Source organism: Euprymna scolopes, unplaced genomic scaffold (genome assembly GCF_053919585.1).
Source record: "Euprymna scolopes isolate OS-2025 unplaced genomic scaffold, ASM5391958v1 sca242, whole genome shotgun sequence".
NCBI classification, from domain to species: Eukaryota; Metazoa; Mollusca; class Cephalopoda; order Sepiida; family Sepiolidae; genus Euprymna; species Euprymna scolopes.
The window spans coordinates 4,790-20,294 of NW_027633261.1; positions in this window are offsets into that span (position 1 = coordinate 4,790).

Genomic DNA, 15,505 nt, shown 5'->3' on the forward strand with positions numbered 1-15,505 from the left:
TTGAAAATTGTTTTTGCCATGTTTTTTTACCACCCCTTTAATTTTCGATACGTTGTAATTTATTTGCGTTTTGTTACTTTATATGTTGATCTGTTTTGTTATTACCCTTTTAATTATGATACGTTTTCTTTTGTCGTGTGTTTTTGCACTTTAAATTATAGCCCCTTTTTATTATGTCTTCCTGCTCTATTATTGTTCTTTAAATTTTGACAAGTAACGCCGTTTTTATATTGACCTGTTTTCAATATATTAGGTTGGTGCAATAATAATGTTTTTTTTTTGTTTTAGATGAAGTTGGATGTTCTAAAAACAAACTAAAAAAAACATTATTTTCGCAACAACCTAATATTTTTAATTTTGATACGTTTATTTATGTTAATTTATGGTTTGACCCGTCTTTCACTTATAACTGTTTTAATATGCCCATATTATTTTTGACTCGTTATATTATTATACTTTTTATTACGATTTTCTTATGTGTCTTTTTAGTTTAGTCTGTTTTTCATATTACGCTTTTCATTTTGATACTTTTATTATACCACTTTAAATTTTAACCCCGGATTATTATTACCCTTTCAATAAGGACCCGTATTTCCCACCCAACTTTTTTTAAATTTCGAATTGTTTTATTATTACACTTTAAATTCTGACACATTTTATTATGTCACTTTTTTATTTTACCTTTTTATATATGCTTATATATTTACCGTTATCCCCCTTTTCCATTTAACTATTTTGTATTATTACCCGTTTAATAATAACGCGTTTTTGTTATGCAACTTTTTAAAAAATTGCATCCGTATTATTGTTGCTTTTTTAATCATAATATTTATCCTGAACTGGATTTGATTATTATTCTTAAATGCTCCTATGTATATAATTTATTTTCATTAATCATAGTATATTTTAATAAGTCTTGTAATTATATGTTTTTTTAATGATCAGTTTTGGTATGTAAATTGTTATATTTGTATATTTATTAAGAGTCGTTTACTTTTAACTAGATATATAATAACCGATTTTATTTTTTTTAATATTGCACCCGTTTTATTAGGATACCTTATGATTTAATTATGAATAATTTATTATGGTATCTTACAAACGACTAACATTAATTATTATGATTAATATAAATTATTATTATGTCTCAATTTTAAGCCTTATTTATAGTGTAAAATCAATAAATATTTACTATTTTATTAATATTAATAATGGCAACAGTGAAAAGGTTTTGTATAAAAACCTTTTTTAAATAGATAATGGAATAAATCGTTTTTCGCATCGAAATATAGGCACAATTTTTTTCATCGATTCCGATACAATGAAAATTTTCGATTCCTATCCTGATTTATCGTCCTAACACTTATATATGTATGTGTGTGTGCATGATAAAAATAATGGAAAAAGAAAAATATGAAAAGGAATAAATCTAGTTACGTGTTCATCAACGTTTCATCCTTAATTATAGTATTCCTCTGGATTAATGAAATTAAGAAAACAAAACCTCTTTACTAATATTTTAAAATATATTTTTGATGTAATGAAATGTATGATCCTGTGAAAGGGAGTAAGATAAAAAATTAATAATTTTCTTTCACAGTTATCTCCCTTACTTTTTTTTATATTTTAATTCCTAACGATTGCTTTCCGTTTCTGACATGGAACAGAGTAATACATTTCATTACATTAAAAATATATTTTCAAATATTTGTACTGGTGTTTGGTTTTCTTACTTTGATTCATACAGACGAAGTCTTGAAATAAACACACAGCGTTGATGAACACACAATACGGTATTTTATGTAATATATATATATATATATATATATATATATATATATATATATATATATAGTGTGTGTGTGTCTGTATAGGTATAGAGAATTGAACGAATAAAAGATTGTAGTGCATTATTGGTTGTCTTTGGTAAGACTTCCTTAAGAAACTGTCCAACTTTTTCTTTTTACCTCCACGGCTATACATTTATTTATTTGAAAACATAAAACATTTACATGATTCACCTACAAACCTACTGTGATATGAGTTTATTTCATAAGAAAAATACATTTTAAATATAGTTCATATCTGTGGCAAAACCAAGAACACAAATCTTTAATATTATTTTAAGTGTTTTATCGCTGTTTAGCAAGGCAGTTTCTATGGCATAACAGATGATAAATATTAGTACGTTTGTACAAATGAATAATCAATGTTTTGCGGACAACATTCAATGTGTTTTTTTAACAAGAAAATTAACGTTAACTATTAGTTTTATAAATTGTTGTCAAAATTCCTTCTACAAAGTATTTATTGATTGTAAGAAAGCAAATAGGTTAATCATGTGAAAAAAAAACGATCGGTATACATGGTCCTCCGTGAATACATAGTGAATGGGGCATAAAAGAGACTAAGTTAAGCATTTAGCCCCAAAAATATCACGGGTGGTCAAATGCTGGTGAAAATGAACAAATATGCAATTTTAGGCCTTAACGTATGTAAATTTGAGTTTTGCACCATGCAGAAAAAACAAATGCCTATATCCATCATTTGCCCCACCCAAAATCCCCCAAAAGTCCCCAAGGCCTTAACATATGTAAATTTGATTTCTGCACAAAGGGAAAAAAGAAATGAATACTTCCATCATTTGCCCCAAAAATCCTGACCTCCTTAATCTTGCATGACCTCATAATCCCTTATAAAATCCATGGCTTCCTTGAATCCCTTATGCCATTAAAACACTGATGTACTATTTATGCAAGATAGTCTAAATAATGTGCAAGCGTACGTTTAAGTAGCATTTGTTTTTTAATCAAAATTTTATTTTATATATTTCTTTAAAAATGTCTTCACGTCCTGGTTGCATTTTTTAAAATTCACCAGCTGTGAAGATTGGGCCTTAATACGGTGTATTCTAATTGCTGTTTTAGCTGTTCCTTTAAACCTGAAATAAGAAAAATTGGAGAGTAATTTTATAAGGTTTATAGCACAAACAAACTGACTTTTGAAGAGTCTGCTACATTTTAAAATGTCTGTACAAAAACCTCTGGAAACTTATCGATGAAACCTCGAAAATTCATTGTTAAGTTCGGATATAGTACCACAGCGGCCTGGTTCAATGCGGCCATGATAATAAAATCATAGGTTATTTACGTTCTACTGGGCAAAAAATTGAACAAAATAGTAATATTGATAAATGAGTCGTCAGATCTACGAATCGAAACTCTAATTCTTGGTAAGCTTATATAAAAATGAAACATGAATAAAAGAAGGAAAATAAATGCTGTGTTTGTGTTTTTTTTTTAAAATTTTATCTTGTTTCAGTTCTTTTCCAAACCACCAGCCATTTTACCAAGATATATTATTTAACACCATGTTTAACACATGCCACATGAACTCCTTAAATAAATTTATTATTTAAAGTAAGAAATAACGTAACTTACATTCATCTATTTCAAAACATTAAATATTTTTTCCATTTTTATTTTTTTTATTAGAAGCCGGAGAAGGTAAGACATTATTTTTAATGCTTGAATGTAAAAATGCTGCTTCACATATTTATGTCGAAATAAAAAAAAAATGAGTACAACCATAGATTTTTGATAATATTATTTTTGAATATTTTACAAATGCATTTGTTTTTTATTAAAAAGATTACGAAATGTCGGCATAATTTATAATATATATTAACTATTTAATCAAATATACTTAAGTGATGTAAAACTTATTACTCTTAATTCTTTTCTAGTCAGCCTAATAATATTGCATATATATTGAAGGTTCTACATGCTTATTTTTTACAATGAAGCCACATTATTATGTCTAACACACACGCATATATATGTGTGTGTTTCTATTACGTTATATATATATATATATATGCTTATATTACGCGATATGTATAGAACGATATATATATATATATATATACATATACCTATAATACGTTATGTGTATCTGTGTGTATGTGTCTATATATATATATATATATATATATACACTTGTTTATTGTTATATAATCATGCTCAAATCCCGCTGCTACAAACAGCCTCTTGTTTCAATCAAACAACAGATATCATCAGGCAGCGACTTGACTATTCAAATGTTCAATTGAATAAATTCATTGAACATTTGAATAGTCAAGTCGCTGCCTGATGATATCTGTTGTTTGATTGAAACAAGTGGCTGTTTGTAGCAGTGGGATTTGAGCATGATTATATAACAATAAACAAGTATTATCAGCTCTTTTTATTTAGCACTATCTAACAATCTCGTTGAATTCACTAGTCCATTACTTTGGAATAAAAAAACGAGTATATATATATATATATATATATATATATATATATATATATATATATATATATATAATTAATAAAACATGTGAAAAAACACTATGAAAAACACTTTCCATTCACATAAAATCACTTTTTTCTTCACCCTATTCCCTCTGCTTCACGTTTTTTTTTTATCAAGTAAGATCTTTGACTTACTTGCAGTTTCATCAAATACTTTTGCAATCATTTTGCTAAATCCTACCCTCTGATGAGAAGGAAAGTATTTCTTCGAAACTCCGCGAGTTAAGGACGATTCACTTATTTAGTGTTTCCTTTCAAATTAAATATGCTTTAAACTCTTTTTCAAAGTATTTTTTAACATATTTTATTAACTATTTGCTCTTATTAAAAGCACTATCTCCTATTTGGTTTTATCGAGCTTTTACATCTGGTTGAGATTACTTTAGAAATATTTATTCTTTAATATTTATAATATACTTTGTTTTTACCATCTTGGATCATTTTGGTAAATTTAATTGTAATATATATATATATATATATATATATATATATATATATATATATATATATATCGCAATAAGTGCTTGTCCGCTAATCAAGTCCTGTGATTTATTAAGATGCTTTTTATAAAAATGCTTTCTAAAATATAAGCTTCGTATTTATTTATGAACGTTTTAAACTGCGATTAAACATTTGCATTTTTTTACATCAATAATGAATGATATGAAAAAAAGGATATTCCGCTAATTAAAAGCTAAAATTGAATAATGGCTTTAAATCTGTATATATTTATAAATATTTGCTGTTCAATGTTGTCTATCATAACGTCATGCATGATAAGTGGGCTTCATAGGAAATAAACCTTTTGGCACATGTAAATCTTTCTATTTTATTTTACACAAAGAGTAGCGCAAGAATTCATGTATATATGGTGAGAATATTTCTATTTTCTCGATTCTAATAAATTACCGATTCTTTATAAATCTGAAAATTTTAATAGGAAATTGTAATGTTTTGTTCGATTGCTGTAAAACATGTTAAATTCTTCAAACCTTTTGGGGTAATGGAGCGATGTTTGCCTTATTCCTAGAGTCAAATCGATAACTATTCATTTTATTACTAATACAAATAGCAAATAGTTTAGTTTTACAAAAAATAATGTAAGAAATCGCGTTTTCCCCATCCGAAAATAGGCACAAATATTTTCTATTCCGATACCCCGAAAAGTTCCGATTTTTTTTACAATTACTAAATCCCAAATCTAATCCCGATTAATCGTCTTCAAATTGATATATATATATATGTGTGTGTGTGTGTGTCTAAACGTATAGTTTATATATATATACAAAATTAAAAAAAATGGTTTCAACCCAATTTTGAAAATATTTAATTTTAAAACCGTTAAATTTAGGATTCTGTGTGAACTGTTCTTAATATAAGCAGTGGACTTTCTATTTATACACACACACACACACACACACACACACACACACACATATATATATATATATATATATTATGTATGTGTGCGCGCGCGTTTGTGTGTGTATATCAACGAACACATTTTCTAGCGTCTTGTTAGAATCAGCTACGCTGATGAACCGTGCGGTGGCGGACACATGTCTATGCATAATTATTTCCTACCACAATACTAACTATCCTCTTTTTTATTTGCGTACATTTAAAATATATGTTTCATTTTTTCTCACCATCCCGTACTTTGTCGGGGGGGGAACGACGTGTTGTTTAAGTAGTCTGTTTAAATTTACATCATGTAAGGTTAGTTTTGGGAAATCAATAGAAAAACGTGAACATTTCTGCTCTCATTATTTTATCTTTATTAAGAATAATATTTATCATTATTGTAATATATAGAAAATGTTTTGTCATATCTAATCAGATGCTATATATTATGGGATTTCTAAACATAAGGATCGTGTTGCTAGCTGTTCTGTAATAGAACATCTTTTAGAACTACTCAATTCACCTTTACGACCCATTTTATTGACGAAACAAACTGCTTTGTTAATAATTTGACACATCTCAAATACTATGTATTCGGCAATTACGAGTGTAAATTGTTTACATTGCGCGGAACAGTACGAAAGTTTCACAGTAGGCGCAGCTCAGCATTGCCAGAGTTTCCGAAGCTTTTGATACGAAACTACTGGTTAGTTTCTGAAACTGGTAAGAAAATGCCATCTCGTTAATAATTTGACAGGCAATGTAATATATATATATATATATATATATATATATATATATATATATATATATATATATATATATATATATATATTATACTTTTTATGTAATCGCATACGTTACTTCTTTTTGATTTTTAGTGTAGTCGAATTTCTCAGAAATCCAGGAGCCCTTTTGTCGGGCTAACTCTTTATCTCTATACGAGACACGTAGATATTCGAATATTTTAATCAAATGTTCCTATACATTTCAAACAATGTATTAGTTATGAAGTTGAACAACTACTTTTCCTCGTCCCAATTGACCATTGCAATATTTTACAGGATACATTTTTTGTAGTAGTTTGGTTGGACGGGCTTACAGGCCAAAGCTTCGCTTTCTCTGGTGGAGTACCCAGCTTCAGGCTGGTACTTGAAATAATATCACTTAGTAAGAAGTCTGTGTAAGGTCTTTTTTGGGTTGCGAATACTATGTTCTTGTGCATATTTGTATGGGTTTGACCGTCCTGAAAAATCCTATACGTAAACCCGTAGAGGACATTGTCTTGTAGGCATGTGTGTGATGTAAGTTCTAATTGATAATGTTATATATATATATATAATACATATTTACGTGCACATGGCGTCCCAATAAAATGTATACATTCTTTAAATGATCATAAAACTAACATTTATTGTACGTATGGAAAGTTTCATACATCAAAATATTGTGAACAAATATGGAAACCGGCTAATTATCCAAAGTGTCTAAATTATTGGGCATTGTGGTCTATGTAGAGCTTTCAACGCTCACTGATTGAATTGAAAACGTTTTAATCAGTTCAATTAGTATGTTGACACATCTTCTTTCAATAATTGCTTTCAACTCATTCATTGTAGCTCGTTTTGTGGTATAAAACCTGTATTTAACATGCCCCCTATCCCTTGACCAGCAAACCAAAAAGAGAAAAATCCATGACGAGCGAGTCAAATCTTGTGAGCGTGGACAGCGTTTGATACTTCCTCTTCTTCGTCCTACCTATCCGTTTCGCAGGTGACTATCAAGATATGCTCATATCTCATGATGATAGTGGGGAAGTGTGCCACCCTGTATTCCTAAATATCTCTTGGTAACGTGGCATAGCGTATTCATGTAGCAAATGAAATAATTTGAAGAGTGTATATATTTTATTGGGACACCCTATAAACAGGCGTATTCAATTCATAATCGTTTAACATATATTACATAATATTTTTTATAGTGTTTTTTCTTGTTGTACGTTGTCTTGTGTGTTCTTGTTTGTGTTTGTTTTATATAGGTGTGCCTATTTACGTGTGTATGTCCATGTAGACATATTTTCATACCCGGATATATGTAGGACTGTGTGTGTGTATATATATATATATATATATATATATATATATATATATTATATATATATATGTTCCTTTATATGTGTTTGTTTGTATTTTGGTCTATAATTTTATATACAGTAGAACCACTGGATTCGGCATTAATTATTAGTACAAAATGCAATACAGTAAATAAAACACATTTATATAATCAAAAACATTATAAATAACATCGTAAGTCAGGGCAAATACTGTAACCAGCGATCGAAAACAAAACCATCGTATTTCACATCATAACTTTAATAAAAAACGTATCCTAGGGCCGCCGTATCCCGGAGTTCTATTGTATGTATATAATAATAATTCAAACTGCAAGGGCGTGCATCTAGAAGTGAGCACGTATATTAATACGTTTGTGTAAAATGAGTATAATATATGTAAAACATGAGAAACATACGTATATGTGCTTGCTTTATTGTATTTCATATACGTAAATATAAGTCTATTGGTGTTGTATAGGTAAGTATCTTTATAGAGTTGTATGTACATCGGAATTCAGATTTCTTCTGTTAACTATTTAACATGTGCCATGATATTTATTTTTTATGAATTACTTGCAAAATATTTGTATGTATAATTTTATCAATTAATTTGAGGTATCTGCTTTTTTTTTAATATTTATTTCTATTTTATACAATTATACATACGGATTTAGATTTTATATATGTTCTGTTAATAACTGCATTTCTTTACCGAATTGTGATTATCTATAAATTTACTTTTATTGATGTTTATCTTAATGAATAATAACCTGGAACTTTTTATATACATACACACACACACACACATATATATATATATGTATATATATATATATATATATATATATATAATGTAAATAAATATAAATAAAATGTATTATGTTGAGTTGTTGAATGTGTATATAATTATCTAGCACGTATTTTGAAAATGATTGATAAAATCATATATACACCTGACAATTCCTTTGTAGTTATTCTCAAAATCAACACGCGGACGAATTTATCAACACAAGTTTTATTTACAATTAAGCTTTTTTTTTAATTTTTGTTTTTTTAAGATTTTTCTCCAATGACAAAATAAAATCGACAGAGATATTAGTGGCAGGGTTATCTTCTTTTTCTGCCACGACAAAGATAGAATGTCAAAGATCACGCTTGCCGTTGTTTGTTTGCTCTATTTTTTAAATCCACGTCACCTTTAGTGGGCGCTACGTCAGACTACGACGGACGCTAGAGTTTAGACCTGTTTTAAATTCATTATTTTTGAAAGTATATTTGTATTTAATCATGTAAATTTATTTTCCTTATTGTTTAAATAATTTAGTCTAGTTAAATAAGGAAAAAGTCATTTAACTGTTTTGTCTTTTAATTGGAGTGATTTTTCAAAACTAATCTCATTCAACCAGGATTATAATAATTACTTTCTTGCTCAAATACTTCGGCGATGCCCTGAAGCAGCTAATGTGCATATATATATATATATATATATATATATATATATATATATATATATATTAGCAAATCCATAGATAAGAGAAAATCCAGGTTGTCCTCGACGGTCGAACATCCAAGCAATTTTATATAAATGCGGGAGTGCCTCAGGGGTTTATTCTTGGACCTCTATTGCCCTTGATATTTATTAATGACTTCCCCGACAAAACTGCCTCTGGGATGGGTATATATGCTGATGACACTACACTCTATAACAGGTATGACAGGAAAATAAATGAACACATATCTAAAGAAATGGCTAAAACACTAGAGCATGACCTCCAATCTGTAGTGGAACTGGGGCAGAAATGGAGGGTAACATTACGTCCTGCCAAGACTAAACTGGTTTCCTTCAATAATTACAAGAAACCTTCTCTACCACCAATAGCAATGGCCAGTGACTCCCCGTCTGAGAGTACATCTTTCGAACTGCTTGGCCTAACATTCACAGGAAACATGAGCTGGAACAATTATATTGAAAACATTACCAGGGCCACTGCGAAAAAGGTAGGCTCTCTCTTCCGTGCTAGAAAACTATTGACAGCTGAAGGTATGCTGTACCTCTATAAGGCCACCATTCGCCCATGTATGGAGTATTGTTGGCACATTTGGGCTGGTGCATCTGCTACTAGTCACTCGCACCTAGGCAAGGTTAAAAAAAGAGTCGCCAATCTGATAGGCTCTGAACTGGCATCTAAGCTTCAACCTCTGTCCCATCGACGAAACGTTTCATCCCTCTGCTTGTTCTACAAGTATTTTAATGGTGAATTCTCTGACGAACTTCAGACACTTGTGCCCCCACGACATAGACACCCTCGACAAACCCGACAGGCAACTAGGTCCCACCCCCACAGAGTAGAGATCCCTAGATGTAAAAGATCTTTCTACTCCAGTAGTTTCTTCCCCAGAACCGCTAGACTCTGGAATTCCATTCCAGATTCCTGCTTGCCTAGCTGTACTGACATGCAAAAGTTCAAGTGCAACGTTAACCGAGATGTTGCTGCCGAAATCCCTACAGAGTGCCCCGGTGGTTGCTACCCCTGACAGTAGCCCCCTACACCAAAGTGGCGATTTGCCTTGTTGTGGGTGAAAATGTAATTAAAAAAATACAGACGCCTAAATATTAAACCAACAGCATGTATTTGAACGTATCTTACAATGCGTCTACCGAACCTCGCATTATTAACTATACCCCTGTATTTATTTATCCTAAATTTACTATATTTACTTGGTATAAATGTGCACATGTCTATATGTATATTTATATCTTTATGAATACGTTTATTTATATAATTGTGTATGCGTATATATGGGTATATGTGGGTGTGTATGTATGTATACATCAGTATTTTACCGGGAATCTGTGTCTCCACGTATATGTATATATGTATATGAGTATGTTGGTGTGTATGTCTGCATTTAGATACATGTATGTTTGCATGTGCATTGTATGTACGTGTGTGTTCGTATGCATCTGTATGCGCATATGTAGATATTTACATATGTATGTGTGTATATATGCATATATGCGCGTGTGTTGGCATATGTATGTACTCTTAACTACCTAAAAACAACTCGCTGTCAACTCAAGTCAACAAATCGTAGCTACTACGAACATTCGAAATGAAATCCCTTATGGGCCAATCTCATATGACACGTACAAAAGTGTTTTCGCTTCCTCTCTCTCTCTCTCTCTCTGTCTCATCTATTCCATATACTCCAGTGCCGGCATAAACAACCAAAAGCAGTCAAATCTTAAAACCTAAAATCAAAATTCCTTCCCCTCCTCCCTTCCCCCCCTTTTACCTCCGTCTCTTCCTCTCCCCCTCCCTATATCCATATATCACCACCCACGCCTACCTGAATCTGCTACGTCCCACACACACTACAATCTAATTATCTTAACCTTCAAAACTTAACTATTGTCGATACCCGTCTCCCTCTCCCTTATTATTTCTTACTTTCCTCTTTCTGTAAGGTCTAACGAGGCTGCTGGCTCGTAAACATGGTCCAACCTCCAAACCATATGTAACCAAACAGATAAACAGCAATGAAAAATAAAACATATGTAAATATACAGTTGTGCCCGATATTATTCATACCCCCCCTTGAAAATTGAGTTTATTAGGTGTAACTTTGTTAGAATTTATTGTTTACGTCCATATTGATACATATTCTTAATAAACCTCTTCTGATCATTTTCGTCATCTTAAAATCTCGGGATACTTGTAATAAAAGAAATATACAGCTATTTATAAAATCTGCAATGTTCAAAAATAATCATACCCCCTTATTTTTTCAGTATTAATCGAGTTTCTGACTGTTTGTTTCCTGTTTGATTCTTATTTTGAATGCTTTTATACAACCTTTGATTAATTTCATTTCGTTTTTTGCATTTTTCAGAAATTAAAATGATATCAACTGAAAACCAATAAAAGAATAAAAATTATTATAATGGGGAAGAAAAAAGAGCTTAGTAATGATCTTAGGACTAAAATTGCGAATTCACATAAGGATGGTTTAGGTTAAAAGTCAATTTCCAAGAAATTTGAGGTCCCTACAGCAGCAGTACAGAGCATCATCAAAAAATTCCAGAGCCACCACACAACAAACAACTTGATTGGTAGAGGAAGGAAAAGGAAACTGTCTGCTAGAGCCACCAGGAATATTGTAAGAAGTGTTAATGCAAATCCAACCACCACTACTAAGGACATTTTAGAAAATCTGGAGTCTTCTGGCATAAAAATATCAAGGCAAACATTGCAAAGGACTCTGCATGAAAATGGTCTGAAAGGAAGAAGACCAAGAAGGACTCCATTGCACACCGGAAAACACCTTGCAGCACGTCTAAAGTTTACTAGGAACCATGTGAATTCTCCAGAGTCCGTTTTCTCAAGTATTTTGTGGACTCACGAAACAAAAATTGAATTGTTTGGCCATATGGATGCTTCTTACGTTTGGAGGAAGAAAGGAGAAGCTTACAACCCAAAGAACACCATACCCACGGTGAAACATGGTGGTGGTAGCCTAATGTTTTGGGGCTCCTTTTCGGCTAGTGGTCCAGGTAGTTTGGTCAAGATAGATGGAACCATGAAGAAGGAGCAATATTTGGAGATACTCCAGAAAAAACATTAGACAGGATGCGGAGAAGCTCCATTTAGGACCAAACTGGGTCCTTCAACAGGATAATGATCCAAAACATACTGCCAAAATAGTCAAGAAATGGTTTGAGGATAATCAAATTAATGTTTTGGAATGGCCTAGCCAGAGTCCCGACCTGAACCCTATCGAAAACCTCTGGCACATATTGAAAACTGAGGTTAAAAAGCGGAAACCTAGAAATTTGAGGGATTTGGAGAACTACTGCATTGAAGAATGGTCAAAAATCAGTGTTGATGCTTGTAAAAACCTTGTTGATAAATATCCAAAACGGTTACAGGCAGTTATTAAGAATACAGGGCATGCTATTGACTATTAGTAAGAGAGGTATGAATAATTTTGAACTAGTGCCATTATTGTTTTTCTTTGTATAATGTTTCAAACTTGCATAATTTATTTATTTGTTGAGTTTAAATTAAATGCTTATGCTTGATTTATTGTTTGAAATCCCTTTAATATTGTCTACCTTCTGGTTTGAGCAATATTCGTATAGAAATCTCAAAGATCCGAGGGGTATGAATAATATCGGGCACAAGTGTATATATATATATATATATATGTATATATACACGTATATGCATGTACACACACATTTATATACTTATGCATATATACGTATATGTACTTGAACGTATATATACGCATATATATATGTGTATATATGTGTATAAGCATTTATATATGTATGTATGTATGCATTTATATATGTATATATGCATTTATATATGTATATATGCATGTATATATGTATATATGCATTTATATATATGTGTGTATATGCATTTATATATACATATACATATATATATGCATTTATGTGTATATGCATTTATATATGGGTATGCATTTATGTGTATATAAATTTATATATATATAGATATATATGAATTTATGTGTATATGCATTTATATATACATGTGTATATATATACATGTATATATGCATTTATATATACATGTGTATATATACATGTATATATGCATTTATATATACATGTGTATATATACATGTATATATGCATTTATGTATACATATATACATGTATATATGCATTTATGTATACATGCATATATGCATTTATATACACATATGTATATATATATATATAAATTCATATATATATATATAATATATATATATATATATATAATCAGAAATCCACAAAAAAGTAATGCATACCATTTTTATTTCGTCAGAATGGATCAGATGAGAATGTAAATTTGTATTATTATAAAGAGTGAACTTATGCATTCATTACACAAATAACTCATCTCTCTGTAGGCCATATATTCGCGACTGTCTTTTTTCGTAATTCAAATTCATTAGTGACGGTATTATTAATGTTCTCTCTCTCTCTCTCTCTCTCTCTCTCTCTCTCTCTGCAACACTCAATCATGTCCGGTAAACCAGAAAGAGCACATTAAATATTTGAAAATATATATATACTTTAAACTATAAAACTTGTTTGCTAAACGTACTCGATTAGAATTAAATAATAGGAAAAAGACTTTATACGCCTTAATAAAAATGACCCAACGTGGGCTTTGGATAATTCCAAAACAAAAACACAATAAATTTTTAGAACTTCTATCAAATCGGTGACATTTCCAAAGATGAATATAAGACTTGAATAATTCTATATCTAATGTCGTAAATACTTATTCTGCATTTGGCTTTAATATATTTTAATTCATGCATATTCGGTATTTAATATTACAGTACCAATTCTCTATTAAATAGTATATTGTCACATAATATACAAAGTGAGCCAGGATAAACGGATGTCTTTAAGGCAAAAACAAAACAAAACTCACGGAATATTTCAATGAGGGCAATGAACTGAAAAGAAAATCAATCCGAAATCAATAACGAACTAAAACCAAAGTTAACGTAAAAGATAAACAAAGAGCAACAAACTAAACGGAATCTTAAGCAGGTTTAAACATTCCCTTTCTCATCTCTTATCCCTTACTCACGCAGACAAGGATCGTTCTAAAAAAACATCCGTTTCTCGTGACTCATCTTTTAAAATAATGGTTTCAAAAGAGTTAGAAAATAGTTAGAATCGAAACCAACATATTTAGCGTCCAAACCGCGTCCCCTACTGATTAAGCTATCGAGAGAAATGTAAGGAAGAGTTTTAATTGAAGCATAAAAAAACAATAAATGGATACGACCTTGCGCAAATTTAAAACTATCGGCAAGTTCCAATGAACCTGTCTCGCCAGCAGGCTGAAAGACAGAAAAAGAAGAAAAAAAGAGGCCAAGATGGCGGCTGTTGTCTTTTAAAGCCCCCGGTCACGCGTAGATCTCGAGCAATCTCGTGTGATATATGCAAATTGGGTGTGCGCGAAACATTATAAAAGGCGAGTCGCTGGGAGGAGTGGGTGATACGTTTAAGACATGCGAATAGAGAACGTCGACGTGTATTTCGTGTTGTGAACAACGAACTCTACTCGACTCAACTTGTGACTAGCGAACCTCTGCTTAACGTTTTAAGCAAAAAGTTTTGTTGCTTTGCGTTAGACAAAGATTTCTGACACAACTTTTCAACATACATCTATACTCGTTATTAATTCATCCAAGCAAAGATTTTACTCGTCATAACCCAATCTTGGTGTATGATTATTATTTCCAGTTTATGTCAATATTATGTTGTCAGTAATTGAAGGGTTTATCGGTTAAATATTTGTACAAAGGCACACACATACATATGTTTACTGTTTTTTTATGTAGATTTTCTCGCATATATTGCATGATTTCGAATATAACGTATTTAATGAAAGGAAAACCTATAAAAGAAAAGGAGTCAATCAATCACTTGGCGTTTATTGACTCTGAATCAATTTTAATGCAAATTGTGAATAGTAATTGTCTGCATTTTTTATATGAGGTGTTTTCATTGATTGAGATTATCTGACTGACTTCCTCATCTTGGTTGTTATTGTCACAACGTTTCGGCCGTTTTGCCCTTCAACCTTCA